Source organism: Mus caroli, chromosome 7 (genome assembly GCF_900094665.2).
Source record: "Mus caroli chromosome 7, CAROLI_EIJ_v1.1, whole genome shotgun sequence".
Taxonomy (NCBI): Eukaryota; Metazoa; Chordata; class Mammalia; order Rodentia; family Muridae; genus Mus; species Mus caroli.
Genome location: NC_034576.1, coordinates 55,818,914 through 55,827,732, shown reverse-complemented (window position 1 = coordinate 55,827,732; position 8,819 = coordinate 55,818,914).

Below are 8,819 nucleotides of genomic sequence, written 5' to 3'. Positions count from 1 at the left end.
TGTTCATCGTGGCTGGGAGTAGAGTATGCTGGAGTAGAGAATTTTGGCCTTGCAAAAAGGCAACAAAGAAATAGGGATGCATCCTCTGGTGGCCATCTCCTTTGCTACTGTTTATTCAAACTCAGGTTCCAGGTCAAGGGACACATACTTCCCACATTCAGAGTGGAACACTTGCATCTGTAAATCCCATCTGGAAAGTCTCAGAAGACAATGCCAAAAGCAGTGTAGACAGTGAAGGCTGGAGACTTTCTCAGCAATTAATTTGAAATCCTTTTACATTTCATCCTGCAGAGGGATTTTTTATTTCTTCTGCTTTTGATTTATGCCTGGATGTTTCAAATGTGTTTGAGAAAAAAAAAATGACTGAATAAATCCTCTCAATCTTCCCTTCACCTGTCACATCCATGTCCTGCCTGTGAAGTGTGTCCAGTGTTCACAGGCACCTCTGCCTAAATCACACAATGCGCAAGGAACAGAATATAGGGCCAGGCTCAGATATTTTCCCAATTTTATTGTATGAAACAACTGGGAAAAGGGATAAGGAGTGTCTATCTTTTTGATCCACAGAAGTAAGTAGTCTCCTTTTCCAAGACAAATGACCAAGATGTTCTACTCTGTATCATCATATATTACAATTATCAAAAAGTGTGATACTTTTGGTAAATTGGTATATCTTGTTATCATATTTAATATCACTAACAATCTATTAAACAAGATTGTTTCAATTATAGTTTACTTACTTTGTATCTGTTTGTATATATGTGCACAGGAACCACAACATGTATATAAAGGTAAAAGGTAAGTCCTTTCTCTCTACCACGTGGGTCCTGGAGATGAAACTCGGGTTATCAGGCTTGGCAGCAACTCTTAACTGATGAGCAAATTCCTGACGTTCATATTGAATCTTAGAGTTGTCAAAACTCTTAGTCTGTGTGCTGGTAGTAGCCACAATGCAGAAATCTCAAATGCTTTCTTCTGCTATGTTCTACATTATACAAGACCCTCAGATTCAGGATTTGTAAAAATACTTTCCCAATCTGTTGGTGGCCTTTTTGTCTTATTGACAGTGCCTTACAGAAGCTTAGCAATTTTATGAGGTCCCATTTGTCATTTCTTGATCTTATAGCACAAGCCATTGCTGTTCTGTTTAGGAATTTTCCCCCTGTGCCCATATCTTCAAGGCTTTTCCCCACTTTCTCCTCTATAAATTTCAGTGTCTCTGGTTTTATGTGGAGTTCTTTGATCCACTTAGATTTGAGCTTTGTACAAAAAGATATGAATGGATCAATTCCCATTCTTCTACATGATAACCTCCAGTTGTGCCAGCACCATTTGTTGAAAATGCTGTCTTTTTTCCCACTGGATAATTTTACCTCCCTTGTCAAAGACCAAGTGACCATAGATGTGTGGGTTCATTTCTGAGACTTCAATTCTATCCCATTGATCTACCTGTCTGTTGCTGTACTAGTACCATGCAGTTTTTATCACACTTGCTCTGTAGTACAGCTTGAGGTTAGGTACAGAGCTAAACAAAGAATTCTCAGCTGAGGAATACCAAAGGGCTGAGAAGCACTTGAAAAAAATGTTCAACACCCTTAATCATCAGGGAAATGCAAATCAAAACAACCTTGACATTCCACCTCACACCAGTCAGAATGGCTAAGATCAAAATTCCAGGTGATAGGAGATGCTGGTGAGGATGTGGAGAAAGAGGAACACGCCTCCATTGCTGGTGGGATTGTAAGCTGGTACAACAACTCTCTGTAAGTCAGTCTGGCAGTTCCTCAGAAAATTGGACATAGTACAACTGGAAAATCCAGCAATAACTCTCCTGGGTATATACCCAGAATACGTACCAACTGGTAATAAGAACACATGCTCCACTATGTTCATAGCAGCCTTATTTAAAATAGCCAGAAGCTGGAAAGAACCAGGATGTCCCTCAGCAGAGGAATGGATACAGAAAATGTGGTACATTTACACAATGGTGTATTTCTCAGCTATTAAAAAACCACGAATTTATGAACTTCTTAGGCAAATAGATGTATCTGGAGGATATCATCCTTAGTGAGGTAACCCAATAACAAAAGATTCACTTGATTTGCACCCACTCATAAGTGAATCTTAGCCCAGAAACGTAGAATACCCAAGATACAATTTGCAAAACACAAGAAAATCAAGAAGAGGGAAAACCAACATGTGGATACTTCATTCCTCCTTAGAATAGGGAACAAAATACCCATGGAAGGAGTTACAGAGACAATGTTTGGAACTAAGACGAAAAGATGGGCCATCCAGAGACTACTCCACCTGGGGATCCATCCTGTAATCAGCCACTCAACTCAGACACTATTGCCTATGCCAGCAAGATTTTGCTGAAAGGACTCTGATATAGCTGTCTCTTGTGAGGCTATGCCAGTGCCTGGCAAATACAGAATTAGATGTTCACAGTCATCTATTGGATGGAACACAGGGCTCCTAATGGAGGAGCTAGAGAAAGTGCTCAAGGAGCTGGAGGGTTCTGCAACCCTATAGGTGGAACAACAATATGAACTAACCAGTACCCGCAGAGCTCCTGTCTCTAGCTGCATATGTAGCAGACGATGGCCTAGTTGACCATCAGTGGGAAGAGAGGCCCTTGGGTCTTGCAAACTTTATATGCCCTCTCAGCCAGTCAGCACCTGATAGAATGTTGAGGTTACCATGGAGCTCAGTAAACATTCTGTCTCAGTCTACAGTTGATCTGCTTCAACACAAATGTGATTTTTTCTTGTGAAACCCAATAATTCATTTTCTCATCCCTTTATCCAGATCCTGTACCTTTATTTGTATTCCTGCCTCCAGAATCTCAAGTAGGAAAAGGAACTAACATGTTTATTTAATTGAACAGTCCTCCATATTGAGAATGATCAAAATAAGGCAGGATTGAGGGGAAAGTACTGAAGGACAAGATGGTGCACTAAATATGGTCTTGGCTTTGATATTTCCTAGGGTTGTAACTTTGAAATGAACATGTACTTCCCTACTTGCTGGCAGAGTTTAGAGAACTGAGCCTTTAGGAGCAGTGTATAGAGAAGGAAACCAAATAGTTTGTGGGACTGTTTCAACTGAAGCAGAGAAAGAACTGGGTATAGACACAAGAGAACTGAGGGCCAATATGCTTCTCTTCTGTTGACAGCCTCCATAGTTTTTCACAATACTAATTCATATTTGGGGCTGTTCAACAGTAGTGTTGAGATGAGGAGATTGAATAAAACATCTGGAACTGTTCAATCAGCAGCTAAAATTGACTAGCCTTTGCCAACTGAGTAGATGTATCTTCCTCCTTCATGGTTGCACATTTGTATTCTCTGAAGCTTTTGAGTAAAAGAAAGTCTCTCCCTGACAGAAGGACAGTTTGTTACAGTCAAGGGCACAGGAACAGTGGGGCTCTCCCTGGTGCTGCACACTGGGTTATAGATGGGTACTTAACTGATTGAGGAGGTTGTCACCCAGTTTTGGTAAATAGTTTAAATACAACTACACATCCCCAACCGACAGTACAAACTTCTAATGTAATTAGTTAGAATATGGTGGCAAAAATTTGTAATGTCAGCCCTTGAAAACAGAGGCATGAGATCCAAGGATAACATGAGAGTCTCTGTCGTACAGTAACTCCAGAAGAGCTATTCTTTTTGTATAAGATCATTACTCAATAAATAAAATGAAACTAATAAATTTTAAAAATTAGCATTCCCAGTATTAGGAATCTTCTGTCTAAAGACCAGTATGATAGAAGGGTGGATCACAGGGAAGGAAGGAACATAAACTCTTGAGAAGGCAAGGTAGGGACCATTTATAAAAAGATCAGACCACCTTCACCTGGATACAGTGAAGAAAAATAAAAAGAAAAAAATGGGTCAGGGTGGGAGGGGGAGAGAACATAGAGTGGATTAAAGGAGAGTGTACAATATGTAGGTGTTAACCATGTAACACAGGAATCTCAGCACTGAACACTCAAGGTCACCAAATAATGGCATTCAAAACATACATTTCAAAAAGCATACTAGATAAAAATTGCTCAGCACATGGCAGAGAGAGAAGGATTTAATGAACATATAGATCAATAGACTAGGAAGGAACCTGAGGCTGGGACAGGGTGTGACTAGGAGGACCAGCATATCAGGAAAAGCACCTTTGGTGTTTATGTTTTGTCTCCTGAGTCCTTAAACACTGATGATACTTGACAGTTATGAAAATGAGCATTCTATGAATACCCTGTAGTACCAATTATTAGTGTAGTATCTGACTCAAGGGTGAAGTTCCAGCACCCAAGTGGCTGAGGCAGAAGAATTGGTGCTAGTTTATGGTTATTCTAGGACGAATAATGAATTATAGGTCAGCTCTGGCCATGAAGCCAAAATTATATCTGAAAAGAAATAGATTTCTTACTAAGCACATGGGGTTGACAGGTGCCAAAGAGCTGAAATTATGCTGGGGGCTTTCTTTCACTCTGACCTTCAGAGAACACATGAACTAGAGATATCATGGTGACCTAGATTCTCTTTGGGATTGGAAATCAAGCAAAAGCCAATTTCTCAACTCCACAGTCTTTTGCTTCACTAGACACAGTATAATCTTCATAACCATAAGGAATTGTTAAGCTACAAAGAAAAGACAGGAATATAATAAGATTCAGTTGTATATCTCTAATTTGTCTGAGTCTCCCCACCCAGGAATTTTGGGCTAGGGCTGCCAGAGCAGCTTTAAGATATTATACTGCCTTCTAGCCAATCAGTACCTGAAGCATGTTGGGGTCCTTATGATGAGAATAATCCTATTTTCTTAGTGGTCTTATTACAAACCTCACAATGTCTGGTAAAGAAAGAAATCTAAACATTTCTTTCATTGAGTTTTCCTATATATTTTGAGAAGGCCAGACAGTGTGGAAGCATGAGGAAAATACTGAACTAGAATCTGGTGCCCTAGTGTCAGTTTTGGCCCTGAGCTTATGATTTTGGACAGAGCATTTCCTCTTCCATTAAATGGAACTTCACTTCCCTTAGTGGCATAACTGACAGGATGGCCTCTGAGCACACTGAGAGGTAGAATGTTTAGGAGAGTGCAGGGTCTGGATGGTCTTTCCATCAGCACCCATGTAGTTCTTGAGAGGTTTTCCAAAGAAGCAGACAGAGATCTGGGGTGGATACAGGAGCACTCAGAGCCAAGATGCCTCACTATGGCAACCATCCTCCCCTCAGATTCTACATTAGCATTTGAATGTCAGTGCTCTTCAATGGCAGTGTTGGAATATGAGAACTGCATTGGCTGCCACATCTGCCAACCCTCCATGTACAGGGTAGTCCTGGATGACTTGTCTTGATAGGAAGCTTTGTGCTACTCAAGAATCAGAGTATAACCCTCTTGGGCCTGGGATTTATGGCTAGAGGGAACATTCAGGACCAAGAAATGGGCCTGTGCCTCATGTCTAGGACACAGAGCAACTGTGTTCCTTGCTCTGGTTCTCCAGACAATCTCTCTATATTAGTGTCAGTGCCAGTACTACATGTGCTAAAATATTCTACCTCAGCACTTGGGGCCATGGAGATACAGGTTTTTAATCCTGCGTTGCAGTGACTGAAGCAGGATTATAGTCACAACCTACATTACAGAGTGACACCCTTAAAATTTTAATTGAAAAATAGGCTTAAATCAATGCTTTTTGTCGGTAGGAATTTTCAATGGAGATTGATTCAAGACTTCACAGTGGTATTACTTTAGCAATGGATACGTTAATGTAATATAATAATTCCCAGAGAAGCAAAGGATCTCCTTTCCTAACTACTTGGTAACTGTGTGACAAGTGGGAACCTTGTGATACCTAGGCACTCAGACAAACAGCGTCTAGATAATAAATGACCTTTCTCTACTGGAACAACAAAAGTGGTAAGTCTCAATGCAGTTACAAATAAAAGTCATTTGCATACAATTATACAGCAGGAACTGAGTTTTCCTTCCTTATGGTCATGCAAATGCATAACCCTCCTAGGTGTACACAACCACTCATAGCTATGTAACATCTGCTCATACTAATTTCAAGAAATAGGGTATTGGAAAGCCACCTCCTTAATTAAATACTCCCTCAGAGCTCCTTTGAATTATTTTTTAAAGGGGTACAGATATCCCAAGTCTCATCTCTACCACTTTACTACCATAGTAAGATGATCCCAGGGTGAGATTATTCACTAAATTTATTAAGCTGAATCTCCATACGTGGTGTTCTATTCACTCTAATTTCTTTAGGAAGAGAAGTCTCTCTCTCTCTTTCACACACACAATGTTGTGTATGTGTGTGTGTGTGTGTGTGTGTGTGTGTGTGTGTGTGTGTGTGTGTGTCGGCAAGGGGGTGGGTGGGTAGAGATCTGAAATGGCAGTATGCCAGACAAAGGGTTTTGATGTTTCCTAACTTCCTTTTTCTGTCTTAGAACATCCCAGGACATAATGTCACTCTTCCTCCCCAAGAGTGGTTCCAAATCTTAAATGCTCTAGGGAAGAAAATCGAAATCAATAATTTTCACTGACCTTATTACATGAGCTCAAGGAAAAACCTCTTCAAGATGGCAGCTGACCTGGGTAAATGTGGACAAGAAAAAGCAGCCTTTGTGCTCCATCACAAATTCCTCAAGTGAGAACCTGCATTTTCTACTCCTCTCCTGGGACTCTTCCCTTGCTCATCCTACTTTCCCATTCAGGGTTCTCTCCTTTGCTGACAGCTATGGAACTTGAGGATGTCATCTTTTAATCAGATTTCATGGAGCTCACTCACCTTTTTCCTTATAATTCAAAGGCATGACCACCAAAGGTGGTGGTAACCATAAATAAGGAATTTCATTAGTAGTAGACTTAGTTCTTGAATCTGTGCACACATGGTCCAGGTCATAGTGCAAGAAACAGTGGCTGTGAGTAGGGTAGATCTGAACTGTGAGAGTTTGACTTCCAATTGTCACAAGCAAACAGACACAGGCTTATCTCTGATGGGTGTCCAAACCTATTGATTTCAATAGAAGAGAGGTAGACCTACCAGAAACAGAGGATTGTGGACCACCTGAAGTCAGTGTGGTTAAGCACAATAAAGCTTTTCTCCAAACAGTTCATCGTATGGGATAGGCAGAATAAAAACTAGATTGTAGAGCTTTCACCAGAAAACAGATNTTACAGCCTCAGTAACAGGGGTGTTTTGCTTTTGAGTAAAAGGATGAAGGAAAAGTCTTACCAATACTGACTGGCCCTTAGTTTTTTGAAACTGATTATGAAGAGATACAGATGACTCTGAGGAACTCAGGCACTGGGAAGAGGTTTTCTGGACATGACTTTATTGATCTTCAGAAATCTGTGTGCTAAATAGGTACATCATTTCCCGTTTCACAAAGGACAAGGTTTAATTTTGCAGATGTGCTCAGGTACCACAATGTGCATTCTCTGTGATGTACAAATCCTAGAACTGTGTTCTCTTTATTTCCCTCTGGGGGTTTTCAGTACGTGGAAGGCATTATCTTTAGATAATAGTAAATGTCCCCTCATTTCTCCCCTTTCCCAAAACCAAATCTCTCTAGCCAAGGACTCATATGTTCTCCCAGACATGAGCTTCCCAGACTAAGTTTCTGGTCATATTCTTCTCTTAAGCAGAGTTTCTAACAGGGCTATGAATCTTTTTTGAATCATGGACTGACCTGAGGGTTGAAGCAATTAAACAACATCTCTTGGTGCAGCATCTGGCTAGGTGCCTGCAACATACCATCTCCTAGGACTGAGCACACTCCATGTCTCTTCTCATTGCCTAGTGATCACTGAGGTGAAGATGTGCACTCCTGGTAAGTAATATACAAAATTGCTATGGGAGCAAAGAATCATATTGTGATTGGGAAAGCAAGACAGAGACCATTGTCTTTATTTCCTAGTTTGAAGTTCAGGAGTAGGACCAATTTCCTCAAGGTTCTATGGTTCTGTCTGGTGCCCCCTGAGTGCTGAAATGACAGACTTGCACTATGTCATTTTAGTTATGCTCACTGATACCTAATGTTTTCTGAATGTGCCTGTTTAATGGAAGACTAAGAATACTTCTTTCTCTAGGTAAAGGAATGGAGATGGATGTGGGATTTCAGGGTGTGCCTTTTCAAACACCAGGAATTTTAAAACCATGCACACAGAGGACAAGTTTCCTCAAGGCCTCATGGAGACATTTGAATTTCTCTGCACAGCTTAGTCACTCTGCTTTATTCCTTTAGACTATATGTGGAAAAACTCCCCAAGGAACAAAAATATCCAAAGCATGCTGCCTATGGTAAAAGATAGAAAATAATCATGGTGGGTTTTCATTCTCTACATGGCTGAACAAATATCTCCAGAGCAGTACATGACTGCTCACAGAAAAGCCACAAGTGATGACAGTGGATGGATGGATAGGAAATGCTGTCTCAGGAGTTCAGTGTAGAAGAGCAGATGGCATGGGATTGGGGTTCATGTCATGCACGAGAGACTGTTGCCCTTACCAAACTTATTCTCCTCATCTCTTTCTTGACATTGGAACTATTTTAATGATTCATTTTGCATTTGTATTTCAGACTATAAATCTAGTTTTTGAGAGGTCTGAGAAGCTGAAGAAGGAACTGCTAAAGAAATACAAGACAGAATATGAGAATGACCTGGTTTTGTTAGTAAGATTATTACAACAAAACTGGAGAACCTGGATGAAATGGAGAAGTTCCTAGACAGAAACCAGGTACCAAAGTTGAATCAAGATCAGGTTAATGATCTAAACAGCCCTATATCCCCCAAAGAAA